This window comes from Lolium perenne, chromosome 4 (assembly GCF_019359855.2).
Source record: "Lolium perenne isolate Kyuss_39 chromosome 4, Kyuss_2.0, whole genome shotgun sequence".
In the NCBI taxonomy this organism is placed as follows: Eukaryota; Viridiplantae; Streptophyta; class Magnoliopsida; order Poales; family Poaceae; genus Lolium; species Lolium perenne.
In genome coordinates, this window is record NC_067247.2 from 404,362,168 (window position 1) to 404,379,004 (window position 16,837).

The following is a 16,837-nucleotide window of genomic DNA, read 5'->3' on the forward strand; positions in this document are numbered from 1 at the left end:
CCCCCCTCTCCTCCATATCTCCCGCGTAGCTTTAGCGAAGCTCCGCCGGAGTTCTCCACCACCACCGACACCACGCCGTCGTGCTGTAGGATTCAAGAGGAGCTACTACTTCCGCTGCCCGCTGGAACGGGAGGTGGACGTCGTCTTCATCAACAACCGAACGTGTGACCGAGTACGGAGGTGCTGCCCGTTCGTGGCGCCGGAGCGATCGTGATCAAGATCTTCTACGCGCTTTTGCAAGCGGCAAGTGAACGTCTACCGCAGCAACAAGAGCCTCATCTTGTAGGCTTTGGAATCACTTCAAGGGTGAGACTCGATACCCCCTCGTTGCTACCGTCTTCTAGATTGCATCTTGGCTTGGATTGCGTATTCGCGGTAGGAAATTTTTTGTTTTCTATGCAACGTTATCCTACAGTGGTGTCAGAGCCGTGTCTATGCATAGATGGTTGCACGAGTAGAACACAATGGTTTTGTGGGCGTTGATGCTCTTGTTATCTTTAGTTTGAGTACTTTGCATCTTTGTGGCATAGTGGGATGAAGCGGCTCGGACTAACTTTACATGACCGCGTTCATGAGACTTGTTCCTCGTTCGACATGCAACTTGTATTGCATAAGAGGCTTTGCGGGTGTCTGTCTCTCCTACTATAGTGAAGATTCAATTTACTCTTCTATTGAAAACATTAGTATCAACGTTGTGGTTCATGTTCGTAGGTAGATTAGATCTCTCTCGAAAACCCTAAACCACGTAAAATATGCAAACCAAATTAGAGACGTCTAACTTGTTTTTGCAGGGTTTGGTGATGTGATATGGCCATAATGTGATGATGAATATGTATGAGATGATCATTATTGTATTGTGGCAACCGGCAGGAGCCTTATGGTTGTCTTTAAATTTCATGTTGAGTAGTTTTCAAAGTAGTTGTAATAGTTGCTACATGGAGGACAATCATGAAGATGGCGCCATTGACCTTGACGCTACGCCGACGATGATGGAGATCATGCCCGAAGATGATGGAGATCATGTCCGTGCTTTGGAGATGAAGATCAAAGGCGCAAAGACAAAAGGGCCATATCATATCACATATGAACTGCATGTGATGTTAATCCTTTTATGCATCTTATTTTGCTTAGATCACGACGGTAGCATTATAAGATGATCCCTCACTAAAATCTCAAGATAATAAAGTGTTCATCCTTAGTAGCACCGTTGCCAAGACTTGTCATTTCGAAGCATCTCGTGATGATCGGGTGTGATAGAATCAACAAGTGCATACAACGGGTGCAAGACAGTTTTGCACATGCGGATACTAAGGTTGCCTTGACGAGCCTAGCATGTACAGACATGGTCTCGGAACACATGATACCGAAAGGTAGAGCATGAATCATATGGTTGATATGATGAACACTTTGAGTGTTCGCCATTGAAATCACACCTTGTCTCGTGATGATCGGACATAGGTGCGGTGGATTTGGTTCGTGTGATCACTAAGACAATGCGAGGGATATTGTTTTGAGTGGGAGTTCATCTAGATTTTTAATTATGTTGAATTAAAATTTGAACTCAATTTGTCATAAACTTAGTCTAAACTTTTGCAAATATATGTTGTAGAGATGGCGTCCCCAATCAATTTTAACCAGTTCCTAGAGAAAGAAAAACTTAAGAGCAACGGTAGCAACTTCACCGACTGGTTCCGTCATGTGAGGATCTTCCTCTCTGGCGAAAATCTGCAATATGTGCTTGATGCACCGCTAGGTGACCCTCCTGCAGAAACTGAAACCGATGAAGTAAAAGCTGTTTACGAGACTCGGAAAACTCGGTACTCTCAAGTTCAGTGTGCCATCCTGTGCAGTCTGGAATCCGATCTTCAAAAACATTTTGAGCACCACGATCCTCATGAGTTGATGAATGAGCTAAAAGCTATTTTTGAGACTCATGCGGCCGTGGAATGCTATGAAGCATCGAAACAATTCTTCGGCTGCATGATGAAAGAAGGCAGCTCCGTTAGTGAGCACATGCTCGCCATGACCGGGCATGCGAAGAAACTCAGTGACTTGGGAATAGTGATTCCTAACAGACTGGGGATTAATCGTGTCCTTCAATCACTACCACCAAGTTACAAGAACTTTGTGATGAACTACAATATGTAGAACATGAACAAGGAGTTACCTGAACTCTTTGGCATGCTAAAAGCTGCTGAGATTGAGATCAAGAAAGAGCACCAAGTGTTGATGGTCAACAAGACCACCAGTTTCAAGAAACAGGGCAAGTCTAAGGGAAAATTCAAGAAGAGTGGCAAGAAAGCTGCCACGCCTCCTATGAAACCTAAGAACGGCCCTAAGCCTGATGCTGAGTGCTATTACTGCAAGGAGAAGGGACACTGGAAGCGTAATTGCTCCAAGTATCTGGCTGATCTGAAGAGCGGCCTTGTCAAGAAGAAGAAAGAAGGTATATCTGATATACATGTTATAGATGTTTATCTCACTGGTTATCGTTCTAGTACCTGGGTATTTGATACTGGTTCGGTTGCTCATATTTGTAACTCGAAACAGGAACTAAAGAATAAACGAAGACTACTGAAATATGAAGTGATGATGCGCGTTGGAAATGGATCCAAAGTCGATGTGATTGCTGTCGGCACCCTTCCTCTACATCTACCTTCGGGATTAGTTTTAAGCCTAAATAATTGTTATTTTGTACCCGCGTTGAGCATGAACATTATATCTGGATCTTGTTTAATGCAAGACGGTTATTCATTCAAGTCTGAGAATAATGGTTGTTCTATTTTTATGAATAATATCTTTTATGGTCGAGCACCACAAAAGAATGGCTTATTTCTGTTAGATCTCGATAGTAGTGATACGCATATACATAACACTGATGCTAAGCGAATTAAATTGAATGATAATTCTACTTATATGTGGCACTGTCATCTTGGTCATATTGGAGTGAAACGCATGAAGAAACTCCATACTGATGGATTACTTGAATCACTTGACTTTGAGTCACTTGATAGATGCGAAGCATGTCTAATGGGAAAAATGACTAAAACTCCATTTTCTGGTATGATGGAGCGAGCTACTGACTTATTGGAAATCATACATACCGATGTGTGCGGACCAATGAGCGTAGCATCGCGTGGTGGTTATCGTTATGTTCTAACCTTCACAGATGATCTGAGTAGATATGGGTATATCTATTTCATGAAACATAAATCCGAAACTTTCGAGAAGTTTAAGGAATTTCAAAGTGAAGTAGAAAATCAACGTAACAAGAAGATTAAATTTCTACGATCTGATCGTGGAGGTGAATATCTGAGTTATGAGTTTGGCATGCATTTAAAGAAATGTGGAATACTTTCACAATTGACACTGCCGGGAACACCTCAACGAAACGGTGTGTCCGAACGTCGTAATCGAACTCTCTTAGATATGGTTCGTTCTATGATGTCTCTTACTGATTTGCCGTTATCATTTTGGAGTTATGCATTAGAGACAGCCGCATTCACTTTAAATAGAGCACCATCAAAATCCGTAGAAACGACACCGTATGAATTATGGTTTAATAAGAAACCTAAGTCATCGTTCTGAAAGTTTGGGGTTGCGAAGCCTATGTAAAGAAGTTACAACCGGACAAGCTAGAACCCAAAGCGGAGAAATGCGTCTTCATAGGATACCCTAAGGAAACTATAGGGTACACTTTCTATCACAAGTCCGAAGGCAAAATCTTTGTTGCTAAGAACGGAACCTTTCTTGAGAAAGAATTTCTCACTAAAGAAGTGACTGGAAGAAAAGTAGAACTCGATGAGATTGATGAATCTATACTCGTTGATCAGAGTAGCGCAGTACCAGAAGTTGTACCTGTACCGCCTACCCCGGCAACAGAGGAAGCTAATGATAATGATCATGAAACTTCGAACGAGGAAACTACTGAACCTCGCAGATCGACAAGGGAGCGTACCACTCCTGATTGGTATGATCCTTGTCTAAATGTCATGATTGTGGATAACAATGATGAGGACCCTGCGACGTATGAAGAAGCGATGATGAGCCCAGATTCCAACAAATGGCAAGAAGCCATGAAATCCGAAATGGGATCCATGTATGATAACAAAGTATGGACTTTGGTAGACTTACCTGATAGCCGAAAGGCTGTCGAGAATAAATGGATCTTCAAGAGAAAAACAGATGCTGATGGTAATATTACTGTCTATAAAGCTCGACTTGTCGCAAAGGGTTTCCGACAAATTCAAGGAGTTGACTACGATGAGACTTTCTCACCTGTAGCGAAGCTAAAATCTGTGAGGATTTTGTTAGCAATAGCTGCATTTTTCGATTATGAGATTTGACAGATGGATGTCAAAACGGCGTTCCTTAATAGAGACATTGAGGAAGATTTGTATATGGTACAACCCAAAGGTTTTGTCGATCCTAAAAATGCTGACAAAGTATGCAAACTTCAGCGTTCAATCTATGGACTGAAGCAAGCATCAAGAAGTTGGAACCGACGCTTTGATAAGGTGATCAAAGACTTCGGGTTTATACAAAGGTCATGGAGAGGCCTGTATTTACAAGAAAGTGAGTGGGAGCTACGTAGCATTCCTGATATTATATGTAGATGACATATTATTGATCGGGAATGATATAGAACTATTAAGCAGTGTTAAAGGTTATTTGAATAATAGTTTTTCAATGAAAGACCTTGGTGAAGCATCGTATATATTAGGCATCAAGATTTATAGAGATAGATCAAGACGCCTAATAGGGCTATCACAGAGTACATATCTGGACAAGATTCTAAAGAAGTTTAGAATGGACGAAAGTAAGAAAGGGTTCTTACCTATGTTACCAGGCAAGGTCTTGAGTAAGACTCAAGGACCGGCTACGGCAGAAGAAAGAGAAAGGATGAGTAATATCCCCTATGCCTCGACAGTAGGATCTATCATGTATGCCATGCTATGTACTAGACCGGATATAGCACATGCTGTTAGTTTGACTAGCAGATATCAAAGTGATCCAGGAATGGAACACTGGACAGCGGTCAAGAATATCCTGAAGTACTTGAAAAGAACTAAGGATATGTTTCTTTGTTATGGAGGCGACCAAGAGCTCGTTGTAAGTGGTTACACCGATGCAAGTTGGAACACTGATCCTGATGACTCTAAGTCACAGTCTGGGTACGTGTTTATATTGAATGGTGTTGCAGTAAGCTGGGCAAGCTCGAAGCAGTGCACGGTGGCGAAGTCTTCAACAGAATCAGAGTACATAGCGTTTGAGAGGCTTCATCGAAGCGGTATGGATGAAGAGGTTCATTGTAGAGCTCGGTGTGGTTCCTAGTGCATTGGACCCATTAATCATTCTTGTGATAACATGGGTGCCATCGCCAATGCACAAGAGCCAAGGTCACACAAGAGGCTGAAGCATATCAAGCTGCGTTACCACTCGATTCGCGAGTACATCGAAGATGGAGAAGTAAAGATTTGCAAAGTACACACTGATCTGAATGTAGCAGATCCGTTGACTAAAGCTCTCCCTAGGGCAAAGCATGACCAACACCAGAATGTCATGGGTGTTAGGTATATTACAATGTAATCTAGATTATTGACTCTAGTGCAAGTGGGAGACTGAAGGAGATATGCCCTAGAGGCAATAATAAAGTGGTTATTATTTATATCTCTATGTTTATGATAAATGTTTATATGTCATGCTATAATTGTATTAACCGAAACATTAGTACATGTGTGATATATAGACAAACAAAGAAGTCCCTAGTATGCCTCTTAACTAGCTTGTTGATTAATGGATGATTAGTTTCATAATCATGAACATTGGATGTTATTAATAACAAGGTTATATCATTATATGAATGATGTAATGGACACACCCAATTAAGCGTAGCATAAGATCTCGTCATTAAGTTATTTGCTATATGCTTTCGATACATAGTTACCTAGTCCTTATGACCATGAGATCATGTAAATCACTTATATCGGAAAGGTACTTTGATTACACCAAACGCCACTGTGTAAATGGGTGGTTATAAAGGTGGGATTAAGTATCCGGAAAGTATGAGTTGAGGCATATGGATCAATAGTGGGATTTGTCCATCCCGATGACGGATAGATATACTCTGGGCCCTCTCGGTGGAATGTCGTCTAATGTCTTGCAAGCATATGAATAAGTTCATAAGAGACCACATACCAAGGTACGAGTAAAGAGTACTTGTCAGGAGACGAGGTTGAACAAGGTATAGAGTGATACCAAAGATCAAACCTCGGACAAGTAAAATATCGCATGACAAAGGGAATTGGTATCGTATGTGAATGGTTCATTCGATCACTAAAGTCATCGTTGAATATGTGGGAGCCATTATGGATCTCCAGATCCCGCTATTGGTTATTGGTCGGAGTGAGTACTCAACCATGTCCGCATAGTTCACGAACCGTAGGGTGACACACTTAAAGTTGGATGTTGAAATGGTAGAACTTGAATATGGAATGGAGTTCGAATATTTGTTCGGAGTCCCGAATGAGATCCCGGATATCACGAGGAGTTCCGGAATGGTCCGGAGAATAAGATTCATATATAGGATGTCATTTTATGTGAATTAAAATGATGCAGAAGGTTCTAGAAGGTTCTAGAAAAGTCCGGAAGAAACCACCAAGGAAGGTGGAGTCCCGGTGGGACTCCACCACCATGGCCGGCCAACCCTAGTGGGGGAGGAGTCCCAAGTGGACTCCCCCATAGGGGGCCGGCCACCCCCTCCATGGAAGGTGGAACTCCCACCTCAAGTGGGAGTCCTAGCTTGGGTAGGTTTCCCTATTCTATGGAAGGTTTTGGGTTCGGGTCTTATTCGAAGACTTGGAGTCCAACACTTGGGGTTCCACCTATATAATGAGGGGCCAAGGGAGGGGGCCGGCCACCCCAAGACCACAAGCTGGCCGCCCCCCTTGAAGTGGCCGGCCACCCCCTCCCAAACCCTAGCCGCCCCCCTCTCCTCCATATCTCCCGCGTAGCTTTAGCGAAGCTCCGCCGGAGTTCTCCACCGCCACCGACACCACGCCGTCGTGCTGTAGGATTCAAGAGGAGCTACTACTTCCGCTGCCCGCTGGAACGGGAGGTGGACGTCGTCTTCATCAACAACCGAACGTGTGACCGAGTACGGAGGTGCTGCCCGTTCGTGGCGCCGGAGCGATCGTGATCAAGATCTTCTACGCGCTTTTGCAAGCGGCAAGTGAACGTCTACCGCAGCAACAAGAGCTTCATCTTGTAGGCTTTGGAATCTCTTCAAGGGTGAGACTCGATACCCCCTCGTTGCTACCGTCTTCTAGATTGCATCTTGGCTTGGATTGCGTGTTCGCGGTAGGAATTTTTTTGTTTTCTATGCAACGTTATCCTACAGCGCTACCCTCAGTTTGAGCCACGAGCGCCGCCCGATGACAGCGACGATGACAGCCGCGACGATAACGGCGGCAACTTAGAAGGCGACGACTACCAGTACAACGGCGGCGACTATGAAGACTACGAGTATGCATATTATACGCCTAGGCAGGAGTATGACTAAGTCACTCCAAATTTCACGTATCATCAGTGGTATTTATGGCATGGCCAATCAATTTGGGCAATGCTAGATCCACCAAATCCCATGCAATTACGGCTCCTATAGTCCTTTTCCCATTACACGCCTAGGCAGGAGTATGACTTAGTCACTCCAAATTTCATGTATCATCAGTGGTATCTCGAATCATTCGAAAATGGACACCAAACACATCACAAATAATATAATTCACATGATCCATTCAACAAAGTTTGGTACAATAAATCATTACACATCATTTCTTCCCTTGTGTCCCTGCTTGCTTACGATTGAGCCGTATCCATGGAGCATCCTCATCATTTAACTTAATGCTTGGGTCGGTGTTCACTTTGAAGGGCGGAATTTCACCAAACATATTATAATCTTCTGACATGTCTGTCTTGCCCTCCACTCCCACGATGTTTCTTTTCCCTGAAAGAACAATGTGGCGCTTTGGATCATCGCATGATGTACTGATCGTTTTCTTATCTTTTCGTTTCCTCGGTTTGCTACTCATGTCCTTCACATAGAAAACCTGAGCGACATCTTTCACTAGGACGAATGGTTCGTCAAGGTAACCAAGATTGTTGAAATCCACCATTGTCATTCCGTATTGCTGGTCCACCTTTACCCCACCTCCTGTTAGCTTGAACCATTTGCACCGGAACAAAGGGACCTTAAAGGAGGGTCCATAGTCAAATTCCCATATCTCCTCTATGTAACCATAATATGTGACCTTTTGCCCATTCTCGGTTGCTGCATCAAAGCGGACACCACTGTTTTGGTTGGTGCTCTTTTTATCTTGGGCGATCGTGTAAAATGTATTCCTATTTATCTCGTACCCTTGGAAAGTCGTTATAGTCGAAGATGGTGTCTTGGCCAACATGTACAGCTGATCTACAACATGGTCGTCATTCATTAAATGTTTTCTCAACCAACTGCCGAAAGTCTCCATGTGGGCCTTCGTAATCCAGGATTTAGGCTTCCCCGGGTTGTCCTCGCGTAAAATATTCTTGTGTTTCTCAAAGTACGGAGCCACCAAGCTGGAATTGGTCAGAACTGTGTGGTGTGCTTCAGTCATAGAATGGCCGTCCATACATATCGTTGATTTCCTGCCGATCGTGCCTTTTCCACTTAGTATCCCCTCGTGCCGCGATCGAGGAAGACCAATCGGCTTAAGGTCAGGAACAAAGTCAACACATAACTCAATTACCTCCTCATTTCCATAGCCCTTGGCAATGCTTCCTTCTGGCCTAGCACGGTTATGAACATATTTCTTTAATACTCCCATGAACCTCTCAAAGGGGAACATATTGTGTAGAAATACCGGACCGAGGATGGAAATCTCTTCGACTAGGTGAACCAGGAGGTGCGTCATAATATTGAAGAAGGATGGCGGGAACACCAACTCGAAACTGACAAGACATTGGACCACATCGTTCTGTAGCCTTGGTAGATCTTCTGGATTAATTACCTTATGAGAGTTTGCATTGAGGAATGCACATATCTTCACAATGGCTACTCGAACATTTTCCGGTAGGAGCCCCCTCAAAGCAATCGGAAGCAATTGCATCATAATCACGTGGCAGTCGTGAGACTTCAGGTTTTGGAACTTTTTGTCCGCCATGTTTATTCTTCCCTTTATATTCGACGAGAATCCAGACGGGACCTTCGTACTGCTCAGGCATTCAAAAAAGATGACCTTCTCTTCTTTGGTCAGAGCGTAGCTGGCACGACCTTGAAACCATTCCGGATGCCGGTCATTAGGGTCTTTCAAACGTTGCTGGTCCTGCCGTGCTTCCTTTGTATCATTTGTCTTCCCATACACGCCCAAGAAGCTTAGGAGGTTCACGCAAATATTCTTCGTAACATGCATCACGTCGATTGCAGAGCGGACATCTAGGACTTTCCAATATTCTAGCTCCCAGAATATAGATTTCTTCTTCCACATGGGTGCGCGCCCGTCAGCTCCCTGCGAAACTGATTGTCCGCCAGGACCCTTTCCAAAGATGACTTTCAAATCCTTGACCATATCAAATACCTCAAAGATCAAAGATGCTCCGCAGGCTTCGGCCGGTGATCTGCCTTGCCGTTGTAATGCTTGCCTTTCTTTCTTACTGGATAAATTTTCGGAAGAAATCGACGATGCCCAAGGTACACGTTCTTCTTACAATTTGGCAAATATACACTTTCAGTCTCATGTAAGCAGTGCGTGCATGCATTGTATCCCTTATTTGACAGTCCGGAAAGGTTACTAAGAGCAGGCCAATCGTTGATGGTTACGAAAAGCAACGCTCATAGGTCAAATTCCTCTTCTTTGTGCTCATCCCACACACGTACACTAGGTCTGCCCCACAACTGTAAAAGTTCATCAAGTAATGGCCTTAGGTACACATCGATGTCGTTGCCGGGTTGCTTCGGACCTTGGATGAGCACTGGCATCATAATGAACTTCCGCTTCATGCACAACCAAGGAGGAAGGTTGTAGATGCATAGAGTCACGGGCCAGGTGCTATGGCTAGAGCTCTGCTCGCCAAAAGGATTCATGCTATCTGTACTTAGACCAAATCTTATGTTCCTTGCGTCAGCTGCAAAATCTTTGAACTCCCTGTCGATCTTTCTTCATTGCGTTCCATCTGCGGGGTGTCTCAACTGCCCGTCCGACTTACGGTCCTCTTTGTGCCATCGCAACAACTTGGCATGCTCTTTGTTCCTGAACAGACGTTTCAACCGTGGTATTATAGGAGCATACCACATCACCTTGGCGGGAACCCTCTTCCTGGGTTTCTGTCCCTCAACATCGTCACCAGGTGACAAGGTATTAACTTGTCAATTGGCGCCGTCTGTGGGGAATTAGAGGCGTCAAGGCTCTGATCTCGATGGCACGTTCAAGATCGTCGACTTCATCAACTGCAAGCAACACGATGGATCGAGGTAAACAGATCGCAACTGGTCCTGTCGATTTTGTTCCTCACCCGCCCTCCCGTTTGGATGCATATGCGTATCTGGAGGGGCCTATGGAGATGACGTTGGAAGATTTCACTTTCGCGTCGAGAAAGAGGGATCGTATCGTGTCGAAATTCCGATCTCGTCGGGATTTTCGGCGGTCGATTCCGATTTTTCAAGCTATACAACATCAATCGAATCAGGAGAGGACGAAACTTCGTCGTCACGCTTCATCAGCACCAGGGCAAGAGAAAAACTCGCCAAGATCTTCAGCGACATGTCGCTTGAGTCATCTGCGGACTCCTATATAAGCGATGATTCAAGCAGTGTCGACAGCTTCAACTTCATCGACAAATCCACTACAGTGGGCAAGGTCTTCGCCAATCTTCATGATGGTGTCACCAAACCTAACATAGATCCAAATACAAAGTATCATCAGATCTATGTCATCGGAGAGCCAAGTCGTGACCAGGAAGAAACATCTGAGGCTTTCGACGATTTGGGAAATCCATATGTCGATCCCTCTGACTTGAGACGAGGCTTAGGCAACAAATACATCGGGTCACAGCCGCGAGATAGAGTTCAGCTTCCACAAGCAGCATGGGATAGAGCCGCAAGAGCTATGGATGGCTCAGAACCAATGGCCACCACAGCCACGCCAGAAGAGCTACAAGCATATCAATATAGGCTCGCACGAGCTGCAAGGGAATTGGAAAAACAGACAATTGCTCTAAACAGAAGAAGGGAGGCAGCCTCCGCATCAAGTAGGCGAAGGGCAGAGCTAAGTCGACAATCTAGAACTTCGGGTGATAGCCACAGGGAAGCTCGGAACAGAGCAAGATCAAGGTTACAAAACGTACCTGAAGGGGAAAGAGAGCACTTGGTTCAAAACCTCGACATGTCTTTTATGTCGATAGACACGAGAGGGAACATCATCCCTAAGACACCAGAAGCCGGGTATATGGCGACACAAGCTTTCATCCTTGCATCCAGGCCACCCCCAGGAGATCCAAGAGAGGCATTGTATAACATGGCAATGGCAGGAGTTGGAGCCATGGGAACGGCGTTTGCATCAACACCTCCCGAAGGAGCAGCAAGGCAAAATAGTCCACGACCTGCGGCAGCAACAACAGTAGCTCCCGAAGGACCAAGTGGAGCAAGGGACACGGCAGCACAAGCAAGGGTCGACAGAGCGCGGCAAAGCAGAAGGGAACATCGGCATTCCCCAGAGCTAAACGACGAGGATATGTGCGATCTGCCATGCTTCACGAGAAGAGTCCGAAAAACTCGAGTCCCTTCGGGATTCAAGTTGCCTGATAATTTCAAGAAATTCGATGGCCATCAAGATCCAGAGGATTGGCTAGTTGATTATCTCGAGACAGTGAAGCTCACAGGAGGAACCAGAGCAACAGCTATGCAAAGCATCCAGGTGCATTTGAGTGGAGACGCGCGATCTTGGATAAAGAAACTTCCTCCAGGATCTATCGACAGCTGGGATAGCTTCGAGGACGTGTTCGTCAAGAACTTCCGGTCCACATGCAAAAAACCCGCGTCATTAGAGGAACTGAGGGCGTGCCGACAAAAGCCAGACGAGCCAATGAGAAAGTATATCCAAAGGTGGAATATCATCAAAAACTCGGCAGAAAACATATCTGACGAGAGAGCAATAGATGCGTTCGTCGCAGGAATCAGGCGTGGAGATTTTGTCGAAGACTTGGGGATGACCAATCCAAAGACAGTATCCGCACTAATGGAAATAGCGAACAGATGGGCAGATGGAGAAGATGCTGTTCACAACAAACGGCATAGGTCGCCAGAGGAAGACCGCGGTCGAAATTATCAACCAAGGCGACGATTTCCTCGACAGTACTCGAGTTATGATGCTCCAGGACAAATCTCGGCTGGCTTCCGAGCAAGCGCCGGAGGAAACAACAGAGATGATTATCAAAGAAGCAATGAGCAGCGAGGCGACAATAGAGATGACTCTCGAAATAATAGGCAAAATAGCGGGCCAAGGTTTCAGAGGCCTTTCGTATCTCCCGAAGAGATGATGAACGGGCCGTGTCAGATGCATTTTTTCCTTGATAGCAACGGAAAGAGACAGTCAGGACATCTGCAGAAGGATTGTCGAAATTTCCAGGCAATGCTAAGGTGGGCAGGGCATGCCAATGCTCAGGCAGCACATAGAAATCCTCCCGAGATTTTTGTCTATCTTGCTTTTTATGCTTCCGCCATTTAATCTTAGTGATGACGAGGAAGAAGTACCAGCTTTTGATGCGACTGCTCGAACGAGTACGTCGCACACTCTGGTTGTTTCCGAGGTGCACGTTGAAGGAGAAGAATCTTCGCCTCCTCAACAAAACCTCGACGCTCCTACTCCTCCTTCAAGCCCCCTTGTCCCTTCACCAAAAAGGACAAGGGTTGAAACGATCATGGAGCCTACCCTGCAATTGGGTAGCTCCTCGAGTCCTCTTTTGGACGATGTAAGTCCGTAATTTCTTTCTTGTCATTATCTATATTTTCTTTATTTTGTGCCGTCGTGTTTTTTCTCATACCTATGCCTCTTTTTTTTTCTTTCTCCTTTTTTTTGACATCCCATGATCAAAGAACTTATTCGCATCGGTGCCCAATTCATTGGGTATCGTGAGTACGCCAGCAAGACCGAAGGTAATGACTCCCTGCTTGCTTTTGTTCGTAGCTTGTTGCTCCTGTGTTGTCGATATGTTGACTATTTTTGACTATTTGGGCAGAAAAACTTGCAGAGGCCAACAAACTTGCCGAAACGCTTGCTCAGAAATTATAGCAAAGTGAGGCGGCTCGCAAGAAGGCCGAACTTGATGCTGGCAAAGCTAAAACGGAGGCTGATAAAGCCAAGGCAGAAGCTGCTGGTGTCGAAGATCTGCATAAAAGGCTTCATGCTGCCGAAACTTCTTTGAACGAGCACAAGGCCGCACAGGCTGCTCGTGAAAAATCGATCATCAAGCGCTTGAACTCGCAGAATCGGCGCTTTGTCGGTAAGTTTGTCGATCTATTCTGTCCTCTTTTAGACTTACTTTCTTTACTTGCTTGTCGACCAACATATATTTTCTTCGACAGGTAAAACAAACCAAGAATTTGAGCTTGAAGATCCCGACAACGATCCTCTTCTCGACGCACTCTCTGTCCTTGAGTTTCATGGAACAGAAACTCGTGAAGGTATTGAACAGGCTGACGCAGGATTGTCACGGCTGTTCCCCTACTTCTTCCCCACTTTGCTCTACTTGCCCTCTACTTCCAACGAAACCCTAGTCTACAACCTGTAGGCATTGACAAGTTAATACCTTGTCACCAGGGTCATCGCCTCTGATCTTATAACGCAATGCAGTGCATACCGGGCATTCATTCAAATTCTCGTATTCACCGCGGTAGAGGATGCAGTCGTTGATGCATGCATGTATCTTCAGAACCTCTAAACCTAGAGGGCAGACAACCTTCTTTGCTTCGTATGTACTGGCGGGCAACTCGTTATTCTTTGGAAACATATTCTTGAACATTTTCAGCAAGTTTTCAAATCCTGAGTCAGCTACACCTTCCTGTGCCTTCCATTTCAGCAAATCCAGTGTGCAGTCCAGCTTTTTCAGACCATTATCGCATCCGGGGTACAACAATTTTTTGTGATCCTCTAACATGCGATCCAAATTCTCCCTCTCCTTTTCAGTTTCGCAGCTTCTCCGTGCATCAGCAATGGTCTGACCTAGATCATCAACGGGCTCATCACGTGCCTCGTCTTCACCTTCCCCTTCACCTTCCCCTTCACCTTCCCCACCTTCAGCATCCTCCATGAAAGTATCACCGAAATGATCAAGATAGTTGTCATCGATGAAATCATCCCCTTCTTGATCTTCTTCCATTATAACCTCTCTTTCTCCATGCTTGGTCCAACAATTATAGCTTGGCATGAAACCCTGCCGAAGCAGGTGCATGTGAACATCTCTTGAGGAAGAGTAACCCTTCTGATTCTTACAGGCAACACATGGACAGATAACAAAACCCCACTGCTTGTTCGCAGTAGCCACTACGAGGAAATCTTTCAAACCCGTAGTGAACTCGCCGGAGAGTCGGTTACCATACATCCATTGCCGATTCATCTGCATTATTATAATATAAAATATATAATTAACCATCATGCATTTGTTAAACTAATTAACTAACTACAAACAATAGAAATCAAACAATGAACTACACACATATGCATATTTTATCAATAACACATGAAAGGTTCAAGTTGCTAACCGCGATCGAGGAGGAAAAAATAAATGAGGAAGCTCAAGTGTGGCTCCGACACTTCATATCATGTTTGTTTCATGCTCTTGGGGCATTTCATCAAATACCTTGTGTGCATAAGAGGAACCAAAAGCAAACCTAACACCCCCTTGTGAAGTTTGTGAAGAGAATGGCTCCAAATGGCTAAGTGCTGGCTGCTGGATGGGTATATATAGGAGAGGGGCTTTAGTCGCGGTTGGCCTGGCAAACCGTGACTAAAGGTGCCCGAAGGCCTTTAGTCGCGGTTGGCACGTGCACCAACTGGCCAGCGAGCGCCCTGGGCCCAGGCCTTTGGTCGCGGTTCGCCTCCCGAACCGCGACTAAAGGTCCCATTAGTCACGGTTCGAAATATTTGGGGACTAATAGGGCTGGATGGAAGGCCCTTTTTCCACCAGTGTATACGTGATTAACTACAATACAACGTTTAATAGTGTCCTGACTGAAGAGGACACGGTGCATGTTTGTCTTATATCTGTCTTGACGCAAACCCGCCGTATATGTAAGATGGAATATGGTTCGTGCAAAGCAGGGGCGGAGCCAGGATTTGGACATAGTGGGGGCGAGCAGAGACAAATATACCGAGTTTAGACAAGACTTAAATATAAAGTTATTGATAATGTTTGCGAAAAGTCAATAGCATTAGTAAACTGGTACATTTTCGCCTACTTTTTTAGAAGTTCAAATATAGTGGTACTATCAACCATTCACCACCGACTTGATCCAAATTCCCAGCTCTAGGTCAGATTTGAAACCGAAACAAATTGAGCGAAAAAAGATATTGTATGCTTTATCTTTGTTTCCCAACTAGCGAATACATAAACTGAAGAAAAAAAGGGGAACTAGATCAGATTACCAATACCTATATATATTTTACCCTGTACGGCTGTACGTACCTGAATCCTTGACTAATCCTTAGTGCGGGTGTAGCCAGCGACGAAGATCAGCCGAAGCCGTGGCATTCGCTGCTACCGCTGCCTGTAGACTAGAGATAGCCCATCCAATCAAAGGTTGGCATTTTGCCGCCGCCAGGCGATCTTGCGCAACTGGTAGTAAGATAGGTCGACGATGAATCGATCTGATCGAGTGGCCAGAGTACACGATTGGCAACGACCAGGAGCACCGCCAGTCCACGATTGATGGTAGTCATGGGTTGTTCTGCTTGCTGGGATTCCGTCCGTGTATATATGGGCTTAATACTGGTAGTTACTCCATTAGCGCATGATTATACACATACAGTAGTACTTGACCTCGCTGTATTTTCATGAGGGGGGTGATGCGTTGGGGGGGTCTGCAGACCCCCCCCTCTCCGCCCCTGGTGCAGAGAAAAAAACATGCATACCATGAAATGGATTGCCCCGTTGGATCATGCCCTCTCTCCGTGGTTGAGATTCCAAGTGTGGTAATAACTCTCTCTCTCTCTCTCCGTAGACTTTAGTCAACTCGCTTCAAAGGTGTATCATAAATTTGGGACCTTTTGCAAAGAGCCAAATGGACGGGCATGTATTTCACTTTTTTCCGCCATCTACTTGGACCTCTCCCACAAAATCTCTCATTCCCCTTAGGCTGGTGCCAACGCGGGAGAGAGCGGGGGCGGTACCACCTGGCGCGGGGCGGGAGAGAGGCGGGAGGCGGGCGAGACGAGAGGGAGGGGCGACGGCGGGGGCGCCCGGCACTATCGCCCGCTCCCGCCCGGCTGCCGCCCGCGTTGGCGGCGAGAGCGAGGCGGGAGGGAGGCGGGAGCGGGGCGGCAGCGATGGCGGGGTGGGGCGAGAGGCGGGGCGAGAGGTAGAAGACAAAGGGGGTTTTGTAGAAAAATAAAAACATGGTAGGATTTGGCATTTTAGGGTGTTTTGAGTCAAATTTTGAGGTGCTTTTTGCACAAAAATTTAAATAGAGCTGGCCCTATTTTATGATGTAATCGGTAACAATTTTAGTTCAATAAAATAATTTCCTTGCATTATTTATATTGTTGTAATGTGAAAATGAAAAGCTGATGTCGAAGAGAGAGAAAAGCTG